The sequence below is a fragment of the Ovis aries genome, chromosome X (assembly GCF_016772045.2).
Source record: "Ovis aries strain OAR_USU_Benz2616 breed Rambouillet chromosome X, ARS-UI_Ramb_v3.0, whole genome shotgun sequence".
In the NCBI taxonomy this organism is placed as follows: Eukaryota; Metazoa; Chordata; class Mammalia; order Artiodactyla; family Bovidae; genus Ovis; species Ovis aries.
Genome location: NC_056080.1, coordinates 92,276,508 through 92,290,625, shown reverse-complemented (window position 1 = coordinate 92,290,625; position 14,118 = coordinate 92,276,508). Strand labels below are relative to the sequence as shown.

The 14,118-nt window shown below is 36.5% G+C and overlaps 1 long non-coding RNA gene across 1 annotated transcript; it reads right to left on the bottom strand.

Annotated features, from left to right (window-relative positions):
• Positions 1 to 972: 972 nt before the first annotated feature.
• Positions 973 to 13,688, bottom strand: LOC132658739 (uncharacterized). Its single transcript, XR_009598733.1, has 3 exons — positions 13,394 to 13,688; positions 2,796 to 2,896; positions 973 to 1,292 (listed from the first exon to the last, which is right to left on the bottom strand). It is a non-coding gene; the product is annotated as an uncharacterized LOC132658739 (long non-coding RNA).
• Between the last annotated feature and the right edge of the window lie 430 nt (positions 13,689 to 14,118).

The window sequence follows — 14,118 nt, the reverse complement described above, 5'->3', positions numbered from 1 at the left end:
TATTGATGTCATTTTATAACTCAGCGATAATGGTTTTTAAGCTTTGCATACTTGAATGGTTAGACCAGTTATGATATAATGCAATGCCCATTTTAAAGGATATGACAGTGGATAATAGACTATATGGATATTTATATGTGAATTAATGTCCAGTTATGGAAATAAAACATAATGCACAAATACTGTACACACAGCCTGAAATATATCCATATTACTAAAGAATGGAAGATAATACAGGAAAAGTTTTGCATTTGACTCTCATAATTCTTTTTATATAGACCACTGCTTAGCTACACAATTTATAAGTGAAAAACAGTTTGTAACTTCTGCATAAAATTGAAAAACATACAGTTTAAAGGGCAACTTCAAGGCCATCTGGTCAAATATCCTCTTATCCACCTGAAAGTGAAGTCGCTCAGCTGTGTCCGACTCTTTGCAACCCCATGGACTATAGCCCACCAGGATCCCCTGTCCCTGGAATTTTCCAGGCAAGAATACTGGAGTGGATTTCCATTTCCTTCTCCAGGGGATCTTCCTGACCCAGGGATCGAACCTGGGTCTCCTGCATTGCAGGCAGTTGCTTTACCATTCCACGTGAAGTCACTAACAATTTTAATACCTCAAATGATATAGGTGATACATGCACATAAGCACTGAGACAAAATATACCAAAAAATGAGAATAATAATGTCAGACTCCATGACAGGAGAAAGAAACTTTATGTTCTGCTCTTAGGAAGAAATAGATACAGATTCATCTGAGGGAAAATGCAAAAGAAAAAAAGAAAAAAGAACCCCTAAAGCCATGGATATTGAGTGGCTGTGAGAATTCACTTAAGAGGAAAGATCAAAGAAATAATAGGTGAATTTGACTAAATAATGTCTAAGGAGCTGCAGTCTACAGGTATTTGGAAATCCTAATAAGATGGAAATTATAGGGATGATTTGAAGAGTATAATTAAAAATAATGGAATTAAATTGAGAAAAGGAAAATATACCTAAATGGAAAATAAGCCCCTAATTTTCAATGGATGGAATGTATTAGAGCAGGGAGTAACCTTCAAAAAGCAGCAGCAAAATCTTTCAATATTCAGCACATGGCAGCATAATACAGGTCAAAGCCCCCAAAACAGAAGCAGTTCCCAAGTCCAAGGGTGGATAAAATGGCCTGAGGTGTATGTGATCTCCCTTTTCTGATTCTTTCTCTTTAGTAACCTTATTTGACCAAAGCGATGATGGCTGTCTTTTCACCTCATCTTTTTGTTTCTCAGCCTATCTGGCAAGGGGTGAGATCTGTGAACAAACGAGAGAAAACAGGAGTTCAGTTCAGTCACTCAGTCGTGTTCAACTCTTTGCAACCATGAACTGCAGCACGCCAGGCCTCCCTGTCCATCACCAACTCCCAGAATTTACCCATACTCATGTCCATTGAATCAGTGGTTTCACTTATGGTTTTCTATACCTTGTTTATAGATTGATTTTCAATTTTTAAAAAATCGCATGATTCATGTCAATGTATGGCAAAACCAATACAGTATTATAAAGTAAAATAAAGTAAAAATAAAAATTAAAAAAAAATCAAACTGCTAATCAATATCTCTTATGAAAATGATGCAAATAACCTATTAGCAAACACTATTAGCACTATTAGCAAAGTGAATCCAACAATGTATTTAAAAACTATATGTACTGCAACAAACTGAGATTTATCCAAGATATGCTAGGCTGATTCAACATTCAAAATTCAATGTATTTCATCACATCAACAAGCTAAAAAACTCACATGATCATGTCAATAAATGATGAAAACCCTTTTGACAAATTCCAACACCTATTCATGATAAAAAAAAAAAAAACTCAGCAAAATAGGAATAGAGTATAACTTCCTCACCTTGATAAATGATGTCTACAAAATACCTACAGCTAACATGGTACTTAATGGTAAGAAATTCTAACTTTCCCACAAATATCTTGTAAAAGCAAGGATGTCCCCTCTCACCACTCCTTTTCAACACTATACTCAAGTTCTAGCTAATCCTCCAGGTTCAAAGTCAAAGAAGTTCTCTTTTCACTGACTCCACATATTTCCTAAAATCGTGGCTCTTTTTAAGTTATTTAATTTTGTTTGTGGGCAACAACTCTCACGTATAACCTCATTCTTCCTGAAATTGCTAAAAGCCTTTCTATGTCTACTTTATAAATATGCCTTCTTTATCATGAAATATCATAGGGTATCATAGTTATACCATTTGTTAAATACCACAAAATGCTTCCAAGTCATGTCAGAGATTGCTAGTTGCCCATCCCAAAATCTGTTTTCTTCCAGGTCCTATTTGAATACAATCTCCCTTGCATCTAGGTTTGGCCAAAGTTGTACAGTGGGACTTACAAGAATTGACTTTACAGGTAGGTACTTTTTTGTCCCCTTTCCCCTATTGTTTCATCCAATGCAGTAACTGCAAAAGCCATTTGGAAACTTTGAAGTTATACTGTTGACACAATGCCAGCAACCTACTGCCTCAACATTGTTCCTAATATGAGAAAGATTCTTGCGTATTTTAATTATCACAGTCAGAACTGTCACCATCAGCCAAATACAACTAGAAACTATTATTTTAGGACTACTATACAGTTATCCTGGAAATTATTTCTATTGTACTCCTTAGTTCCATGTTTTTCTTGGATCCTATTTCTACTCTTTTTAATTTTGATTGGTGTGTAACCACAAAAACGTTTAATCTTTTTTTGAGAAAATAATTTATGACAAACTCTTTGCATTTTTTTTAAACTGCTCACTCTTATTTGGCTGGGTATTGACTTCTAAATGTAAAATCTTCATGTCTTGAACTGTAAGGTATTGCTCAGTGTCTTCCAGATTCACATCTTATAAAATCTCTCTGAAAGAAAAAATTAGATGTTGTTAGTTCTTTTCTCTTCCCTAAACAATACATACTTCTTCTTGAATCAGATGTTGTTTGCTAATCTTGGTCCCTTTCTTCTGTTAATTTTCCTAGAATTTTTGAAAATTCAGGTTTTTCTAGTTTTTTTTTTTTAAAGAATAGTTGATTAAACTAGATAGTTAATAATTCCCTCCACTGTTAGCAATCCTTATTATGAATAAGTTGACCAAACTTCCCATCTTTTTGCAAGTGTATCTTTCAAAGCCCTTGATTTAGTAAAATTATCATTATATGCAGATGACATTATACTCTATATACATAACTCTAAAGGCTCCACACAAAAACTATTATAATTGAGAAATGAATTAAGCAAAGTAGTGCAGTACAATGTTCATATACAGAAATCTGTTCATTTCTTTACACTAACAATGAAATATCAGAAAGTAGCAAATGCTACCATTTAAAATGGCATCAAAATACACCTAGGAACAAATGTAACAAAGGAGATGAAAGATTTATACACTGAGAACTCTAAGACACTGATAAAAAAAATAAAAAATGATTCAAGGAAATAGAAAGATATCCCATGATCTCAGATTGGAAAGAATTAACATAGTCAAAATGGCCATACTACCCAAAGCAATCTATAGATTTGATGTAATCCCTATCAAATTATCTATGAAATTTTCCACAAAACTAGTTCAGTTGCTCAGTTGTGTCTGACTCTTTGTGACCCCATGAACTGTAGCACACCAGGCCTCCCTGTCCATCACCAACTCCCAGAGTTTACTCAAACTCTTGTCCACTGAGTCCGTGATGCCATCCAACCATCTCATCCTCTGTCGTGCCCTTCTCCTCCTGACCTCAATCTTTCCCAGCATCAGGTCTTTTCAAATGAGTCAGATCTTTGCATCAGGTGGCCAAAGCATTGGAGTTTCAGCTTCAACATCAGTCCTTCCAATGAACACCCAGGCCTGATCTCCTTAAGGATGGACTGGTTGGATCTCCTTGCAGTCCAAGGGACTCTCAAGAGTCTTCTCCAACATCACAGTTCAAAAGCATCAATTCTTCAGCACTTAGCTTTCTTTATAGTTCAACTCTCATATCCATTCATGACTATTGGAAATATCATAGCCTTGACTAGATGAACCTTTGTTGGCAAAGTAATATCTCTGCCTTTGAATATGCTGTCTAGGTTGGTCATAACTTTCCTTCCAAGGAGTAAGCATCTTTTAATTTTATGGCTGCAATCACCATCTGCAGTGATTTTGGAGCCCCCAAAAATAAAGACTGACGCTGCTTCCACTGGTTCCCCATCTATTTGCCATGAAGTGATGGGATCAGATGCCATGATTTTCGTTTTCTGAATGTTGAGCTTTAAGCCAACTTTTTCACCCTCCTCTTTCACTTTCATCAAGAGGCTCTTTAGTTCCTCTTCACTTTCTGCCATAAAGGTGGTGTCATCTGCATATCTGAGGTTATTTATATTTCTCCTGGCAATCTTGATTCCAGCTTGTGCTTCCACCAGCCCAGCGTTTCTCATGATGTACTCTGCATAGAAGTTAAATAAACACGGTGACAATATACAGCCTTGATGTACTCCTTTTCCTATTTGGAACCAGTTTGTTGTTCCATGTCGAGTTCTAACTGTTGCTTCTTGACCTGCATACAGGTTTCTCAAGAGGCAGGTCAGGTGGTCTGGTATTCCCATGCCTTGAAGAATTTTCCACAGTTTATTGTGATCCACACAAAGGCTTTGGCATAATCAATAAAGCAGAAATTGATGTTTTTCGGGAACTCTCTTGCTTTATTGATGATCCAGTGGATGTTACCACTTTGATGTCTGGTTCTTCTGCCTTTTCTAAAACCAGCTTGAACATCTGAAAGTTCATGGTTCACGTATTGCTGAAGTCTGGCTTGGAGAATTTTGAGCATTACTTTACTAACGTATGAGAGGAGCGCAATTGTGCAGTAATTTGAGCATTCTTTGGCATTGCCTTTCTTTGGGATTGGAATGAAAACTGACCTTTTCCAGTCCTGTGGCCACTGCTGAGTTTTCCAAATTTGCTGGCATATTGAGTGCAGCACTTTCACAGCATCATCTCAGGATTTGAAATAGCTCAACTAGAATTCCATCACCTCCACTAGCTATATTCTTAGTGATTCTTCCTAAGGCCCACTTGACTTCATGTTCCAGGATGTCTGGCTCTAGCTGAGTGAACACACCATCGTGATTATCTGGGTCATGAAGATCATTTTTGTACAGTTCTTCTGTATATTCTTGCCACCTCTTAATATCTTCTGCTTCTGTTAGGTTCATATTATTTGTGTCCTTTGTTGAGCCCATCTTTGCATGAAATATTCCCTTGGTATCTCTAATTTTCTTGAAGAGATCTCTAGTCTTTCCCATTCTGTTGTTTTCCTTTATTTCTTTGCACTGATCGCTGAGGAAGGCTTTCTCATCTCTGCTTTTATAGATTTGATGTGATCCCTATCAAATTATCTACAACATTGTTCACAGAACTAGAATAATCCTAAAACATATACTGAGCCATAAAAAACTCAGAATTGCCAAATAAATCCTGAGGGAAAAGAACAAAGCTAGAGGTATAACCCTCCTAGACTTAAAACAATACTAGAAAACCGCAGTAATCAAAACAGCATGGTACTGGCACAAAAACAGATATGCAGTTCAATGGAACAGAATAGATAGTCCAGAAATAAATTCACACATTTGTGGTCAATAAATTTTTTGACAAAGGGGGCAAGAATTTACAGTGGAGAAAAGACCAGCTTTAGCAAGTGGTGTTGGGAAGGCTGGATAGGTGCATGTGAATCAATGAAGTTTGAATACTCCCACACACCATACACAAAAATAAACTCAAAACGGCTTAAAATTTAAAGATAAGACATGACAGCATAAAACTGCTCAAAGAGAACATAGGCAAAACATTCTGACATAAATCATACCAATGTTTTCCAAGCTCAATCTCTCAAGGAAAAAGAAACAAAAGCAAAAATAAACAAATAATCAAACTTATAAGCTTTTGCACCACAAAGGATACCATAAACAAAAAGACTGCCTACAGAGTGGGAGAAAACATTTGTGAATGATGTGACCAGTGGAGGGCTTAATTTCCAAAATACAAAAACAGCTCACACCATTCAGTTAAAAAAATAAGAAAAAGAGAACAGAATATCTAAATAGACATTTCTCCAAAAAAGACATACAGATGGCCAACAGGCACATGAAAAGATGCTCAACATTGCTAATTATTGGGGAAATACAAATCAAAACTACAGTGAGGTATGACCTCACTCTGGTCAGGTGGCCATCATCAAAAATTCTACAAGTAATAAATGCCATCATCAAAAATTCTACAAGTAATAAATGCTAAAAAGGATGTTAGAGAAAAGGGAACCCTCCTACACTGTTGGTGGGAATGTAAATTGGTGCAGTCACTATGGAAAACAGTATGGTGGTTCCTTAAAAGACTAACAATAGAATCACCATATGCTCCAACAAACACTCCTGGGAATGTATCCAGAGAAAACTAATTCAAAAAGATACATGCACCCAAATGCTCATAGCAGCACTATTTACAACAGCCAGGACATGGAAGCAACCTCACTATCCATATCAACAGAGGAATGGATAAAGATGTGGTACATACATGCAATGGAATATAGTCATAAGAAATGAAATAATGCCATTTCCAGCAACATGGATTGACCTAGAGATTACAATACTAAGTGAAGTAAGTCAGAGAAAAACAAATATCATGTTTCCCAGCACTTACATATGGAATCTAGAAAATACAAATGAACTGATTTACAAAAATAGACTCAAAGACATAAAAAAATACACTTATGGTTACCAAAAGGGAATGGAGGGAGAGATAAATTAGGAGTTTGGAATTAACAGGAAAACATTACCATATATAAAATAGGTAAACAACAAGGATTTACTACATAGCACAGGGAGCTATAGTCAGTATCTTGTAATAACCCATAATGGAAAATAATCAAATTTATATATATTATATATACACACATTATAAACACTTTGCAGAACCTCTGAAACACAATACTGTAAAACAACTATACTTCAATTTTTTAAAAAAAGGCAAACAACCTGTAAATAAACCAGACAAACACCAAAAATAAACTTATATTCTTCTCGCTCTCATTCTCCATACCTGCTGACTCTGGAAAATTGCACTGAGAAGAGTTTTCTTTACTTGAACCTTCATGTGTGGCTCCTCTGAGCTTTGTTTTACTCTGAGCAGAATCATCTGTTAATGACTTCCTGAATTCAACACAGTCTTCATTCACTGATTCCTGATCTCAATCAGACTATTCATCATATTTTTATTACTTTCTCCTACTTCTGTTTTTAAAATGTCATTTCAAAGAGTTGGGGGAGGGAGAGAGTAAGTGAAACTGTCTTCCATCAAAATCAGAAATCACATATCTCTACTTTTAAGAAATTTTCTTAGCATAAGCATACTTTTGTATCCAGTTACTTGTGTCTTCAAATGTATCAGAAAACATATCCAAAGAATGAACTTACTAATTCTATTAAAGAAAATAAGTTATCTAAGCTCTTTTACTATATTAGAGATTATATTTACTAAAACATTTATATAATCTTTGCATTATACAACATGTTTTAATGCTTTGTACCATTTTAAATATTTCATTCTCACATCTTTTGAAATAGGTTTCCAAGAGCAAACAACAAATCCTCTATACAGCAGCCTACACAAAGTTTCCAAAATAGCAGTCAGTACAAGCTCAAAATCAGACCAAACACTAAAATTGACAAAGGCATTTTCCCTAACATTTACCTCATTAACTCTAAACTTCATTGAGGAATAAATCAATCTGGAAACCTCAGTGAATAGCTATTAATGCTGTTTCTCTAGACACAGAAATCGGCAAAGTTAGACCTCTGAACTGAAATGTCACAGAAAAAAAAAAAAAGGATTTTTAAAAGCTAACTACCATATATTTGGTGAGAGAGGGAAGAGGAAATTTGTTTTCTCTGTTTCTTAGACTCCAGTAAGACAAAGGAGTAAAACTAGCCCATTCCTCCACACTTGAAGAATTCCTTCAAATGACAGGTATTTTTAAAGCCCCTGGTTGAATTCAGTCAAATGCCCACATGTGTCTCTATGATACCATATATCTCCACCATTACCATGAGTGATGATTATAATACCGTATATAGGTTAAGTTTAGTTCCCAGCCTAAAAGCCAATTGTCTAGAGAATGAGGCTTTAACACTATGCATATTAAGGAAGGAAGCAAGACACAAAAATCACATAAATCACCAAAAATTACTGAAATGTAACTTTTACCTTAATGTTTTTAGTGGAGGAAGGAAGATGGATCTTTGAAAATGTCATAGTTCAGGTGAACATAGTTAAATTCTAAGAATAATAAGTGACAGCGAACCACTTGAAAGTACAAAGAGCTGAAATATGAACATCTCAAGGAGTCATTTTAAGAACATCTTGGGTATGCTGCAAGCATTCTATTCTTATCTAATAACTGGGGATAAAATCTAAAGATTAACCACATTAACCTTTGCTGCAAGCAAACTTAATTGCTTTGATTTGTATCTCATTGTGATGGTTCCTGGCTCCGGGTAAAGGTTTTAAACTTTTTAACATATCAGCATACCTACAGGAAGAGGATATTGTTTTTAGTCATCTTATTTCTCATAACTGTGTAGCAATTACCAGAAAGTGAATCAATTCATCACACTCTTACATTGAATTAATTAGACACTATAGAAAGGCTACAGATTCATTTCCATTATTGACAGAAAAATCTAGTTTTATCTGATGTATTCCAATCATTTTCTCTTTGGGGGTCTACTAAGTAATACCTAGTGAGATAGCAATTATCTTTGGTGTTAATGGCCAAAGAAATTCCAACAGGGACTCAAGAGAGTAAATGCATCAGCATATATGGTACCGAGAAAATTTCCTTCAAAAGCTTATTATAGCTCCATTAATCACCAACTATGTAAATAAAGTTGATGAGAAAAAGCAAAGGGGGACTTATTTTGCCGAGACAAACACAGCTCTGTGGAAGAAGGCAATAAGCATTAAATAGCAGTTCTCAGGTAGAGGAAAGAAATTTCATTTGTAAAATCACATACTCCTGTTATTGTAGATGAAACAAAATGTATGTTTGAAACATATGAATAAATTAAATGAGATGTAGTTCAATTTCATTGGTATTTAGTAAGGTCATATAGGAGACAGAAGATAAACTACAAAGCACCCTGACAATAGGGTTAAGTGTAGAAGAACAGAACAAGGCACAATTGATACAGGTAAAAACAAAAGAAGAGTGTTTATTTCCTAAGGAGTTGCCAGAAGACTGCACAGTTAGTTGGGCATAGATAATAAACAGAATTTGTATTAGTGAAGAGGAGGAGCATGAACAATCCAGAAGAATGAACAGAACTATGAGATAAAGGATAGATACCAATCTAAATGGGATATTTCTTAGGATGTAATTGAAGACATGAGATTCTCCCATAAAACCTCCTATAATTTCTAAGGATCTCTATTATGTATGAAAATATATTAATATATGTAATCCCATGTTACCTTACTACTAGAATTTTATCCACTTGACAAATGAGGAAAAGACATTTCAACGAAGAGAAATTATTTAGCTGAGGCCTCATTGTTAGCATAAGCAGAAATAAGACACAAATTTTTTCTTCTCTAACACAACATGACCCTACTTATGGAAGCTTTGAAAGTCTGCAAGAGGAATTTAATCCTACAACTGTGGATGCCTTGTCAAAAATATAAGATAGTTACATTGGAAAATGAAGATTTTACTCATGTCAGTAATTATCTCTCATCTGCTTCCCTAAAAATATTTAACCATTAGCCAACTTTTATGTGCAGTAAGTTTCCCATTTGGAGAAGGAAATGGCAGCCCACTCCAGTGTTCTTACCTGGAGAATCTATGGAGAGAGGAGCCTGGCGGGATACAGTCCATGGAGTCACAAAAGAGTCAGACATGACTGACTAACACTTTCACAGTTTCATACTGTCGTTTACTATCTCTATGATCTTAGTAAAGTTATTTAACCTCTCTAAAATGCATCTTCACCATTAACGAAATTAAAGTATTAATATTTTACAAGCTGGACTGCTGGGTGGATTAACTGAGATAATGAGGTAGAGCACCTACCCTGATATGATTGTACTAAGCTTCTAAAGGACACAGAATCTAATCTGACCCTTCACAAAAACATGATATAGGCTGTTTCAGTTCAGTTCAGTCACTCAATCATGTCTGACTCTTTGCAACCCCATGGACTGAGTCCACCAGGCTCCTCTCTCCATAGAATTCTTCAGGCAAGTATACTAGAGTAGGTTGCCATGCCCTTCTCCAGGGGATCTTCCAACAGATTCTTTACTGTTTGAGCTACTCGGGAAGCTAAAGATGGTGAATAAACAGTAAAAAGCTGCATACAAAGAAAGGTTTGTACAAAGTGGAAAATCTCACTGAGCACTTACTATATGCCAGGAATTTGTCTTCATATATCATTCAGTTCTATCAACAACTCTAGGTTTTGGACTATTGGTTTCTCCATTTAATGGATGAATAACTGAGGTTCAGAAACACTAAATAATTTTGGCAAATGGCACACAATTATTGTTTGGTAGAGAGGAGACTTTAACCTGGCTCTATCTTAGCTATTAGAAGGAAGTGTTTTTACACTATATGTAAAACAAATCTTACATGCAAAATTGTTTCTTCAATATTGCCTCTAATTGCAAATAAACTGTAGTTATAAACATCTATGAAGAAACCTCTGGAAGAAGCTGGTGCTGGTGCTGCTGCTGCTAAGTCGCTTCAGTCGTGTCCGACCCTGTGCGATCCCATAGACCGCAGCCCCCCAGGCTCCCTCGTCCCTGGGATTCTCCAGGCAAGAACACTGGAGTGGGTTGCCATTTCCTTCTCCAACGCATGAAAGTGAAAAGGGAAAGGGAAGTCGCTCAGTCTTGTCTGGCTCTTAGCGACCCCATGGACTGCAGCCTACCGGGCTCCTCCACCCGTGGGATTTTCCAGGCAAGAGTACTGGAGTGGGGTGCCATTGCCTGGAAGAAGCTAGTTTTATCCAAAGTGCCATTATACAAAAGGGCAAAGATCCACAGATCAAGAATTCTTTATTCATCAATCGTTCCTGAGCACACGGACTATAGACAAACTAATAAGTCAAATATTGGCCACAAACCATCCTTACATGCTTAGACAAATTTAAATAAATAGTCATTTGTTCAAATGATGTTGCTTCACCCAAAGGCAAAAATACCAAGTAAGGAGTCATTTGTCATTCTCCAGAATCCCCCTAATTTGTGAGTAAAAAATTCCATAGAGTCCCCCGCCCCCATGCTATTGCTTTAATCTCAAGTTCCACACAAAGAGCTGCAAACCTTAATTATCCTCAAATGTCTTTACTTATTATGGAAAAGAAAATTAAGATGGTACTCCATTTTATTGTCCCTTCACACCTGGAAATTAAACATGGGATAAGTAATTGATTCCTTAAATATCTGAGCATGTATGATTTTTTTAAAATACTAACTGTTCCTATATTCTTGGCCAAAACATCCAGAAAGAAGGTAATATTTGCCACCAAAAGTCCCTGATGACTTGGATAAATAACCCCATCTTAAGTGGTGCTTATGCCCACAATATAACCATGAAAAATTATAAGAATGGAGCACAGGGCAATTTTTCCCCAACTGTACCCAATCATATGATGTGACTTGAAACTCTAAATGAGGACTTATCTCAGACTCATTTGTCTACCTTAGTAAAGCAACCACAAATATAACCCTATATGTCCTCATGTTAGCTCAGTCTTTGGAACACCACTTGAAATCTGGAGTTGTGGCCATAGTCTGCCATAGACACTACCAAGTAAGCCCACATCCCTGCCTCCTACCTCAGAACATCCTTATTTAAATGTAGAAACACTCGGTAAGGGTGCATGTATACCAGTAAACCCTCAGCCAGTTAATCCCAAGCAAGGAGTTCTGTCCCCAGTCAGTATCATACATGAAACAACTTAAAGGTAAATTGTCCTCAAAACATCATCATACACAAGGCCAGGAAACCCAGCATGAGAAATAGTTCCTCAATTTGCTTTCATATACAGGCAAAGAGGCTAAGGAGTTGTCCTCTAGCTTTTCAATGAATGCTACATCAGCAAAACCCCAATTTGGATTTACTCATTCTCAATCTGCCCCTGAATACATAGGAAAAAATACTACTTCATAAGGGCTGTTTTGAGTGAAGGAGGTGTTCAAACTCTGATTACATTCTCAAGCAATGAGTCCTATGGAAAAAGCTATTTGTCACCCCAAAAATCTCTGTATTCAATAAACTGCAAAACAGTTCATTTTTCATGAAGAAAGACAATAAGGTTCAAAATAACACACATGCATATACGTACAATATATCCAAATGTTTTTCCAAACAAATATAAAGTTTTGATTTTTCTTCAGGCCAAAAAATACCACTTTTACCCATAGCTGAAAAGTATCTATAGACCCTATTTCAACACTCTGAAGTCAAATGTTTGCTTCTGATGCTAGGGGTAAAGGATCAAGATCCTCCCTCAAAATTTTAAAGACACAAATCTGCCTTTAATAGATTACCATTAGTAAATCCTCTTTGCTTGATTGATTTCTCCAAGTCTCTTGAGGAACAAGAGCCTACCCTCCTGGCTCCCCCAAATTAATGTTACATATAATCTACTTATATAATATGTGATGAAGAAGAAAGTCCTCTCTCTAAACCTGAATCAGTTGACCGGATTACTGTAACACCTGATATAAACTAACTTAAATTGCCTCTCTCCAAAAGTCCCACTACAATGAGCAAAGACAACATACAAAAAGTAATGAAGTAGGTATCCTCGCTGCAAAATTTTGTCCAGGTGCAAATAGATTGCATAAAAGCCTGCATTCAAAGCAAACAACTGTCTGGGGAATAAGTGGAAGAAAACCCTAGAAAAAGCCCACTAACATTTCCAAATTCTGATGGCAGGTACTACAGTCAAATGTAAGATGAGGGATAGTCGTTTCAGAATAAATCTTAAACCTATGAGTATATTGAAATGTGTATATGGAACCGTGTTGATAAAACAGCCACAGAATTCACTCACATCTTGGAATCTGTGTAAGTGGTGCCATAATTAAAAGTGAGCACACTTTTTTGCCTGGCCTATAAGCAAGACTGTGTTTCAAGGATATAAAGGAGTGAAAAAAAAAAGCTGCAAGCAAATTAAATACAAAGGAAAATTCATTGCAACTTTCCTTTCCCAGGCCAAAAGGGAGAAGAAGGTACAGTATAATGAGAAGTCATGATTGTGGAATGTATGAGTTCTATGTTTCTGTGTAACAAATTGCCTAGAGGTGTAAAAAAATCAATTTATCAACTCACAGTTTCCATGGGTTGTGAGTCCAGAACTTGTTAGCTGGGTTCTCTGCACAGAGCTTCATAAGTCTGAAATCAAGCGTTAGCCAGCTGTCATTTCTTCTGGATGCTTAACTGGGGAAAGGTCTGCTCCCAAACTCCTTCGAGTTGTTGGTAAAATCACTCCTAGTGTGTTTGTGAGACTGAGGTCCTGGGTTTGTTGCTGGCTGTAGGTTGGGGACTGCCCATGGGTCCTAGGACACGCTCAGGCCCTTGTTACTTGGCTCGTTTCACAAGACCCCTCACTCTTCCAAGCCCTCTCACCAAGAAGAGCCCAGAAACTTTTTAAAGCCTTGTGATTAGATCAGGTCCACCTGGCTAACCTCCCTAGTTAAAGTCAAGAAATTTAAGACAAATTATACCTGCAAATCTCTTCACAGCAGCACCTGTAGATTAAATAAATGGCCGAAGGTGGGTTTACAAGACATGAGAATCTTGGGAACCATCTCAGAATTCTTCAGACCACAAGGAATTAACTGAAAACCACGATCCTCCCGCTAATGAGTGGCTCAAACTAAGGTACCTCTCCTTTCATTAGTAGTTGAGCACTCCTCATTTCACCTTAAATATGCCTTCTCTGTGGAGGCAATATCGCCCAAACAGGGATGAAAATTAGTTTGGGTAAAGGGGTGAAATCTTAGATAGTACAATGGTTTGGGGGCCTCTGAAGTGCTATCTGATAAGCTTTTATT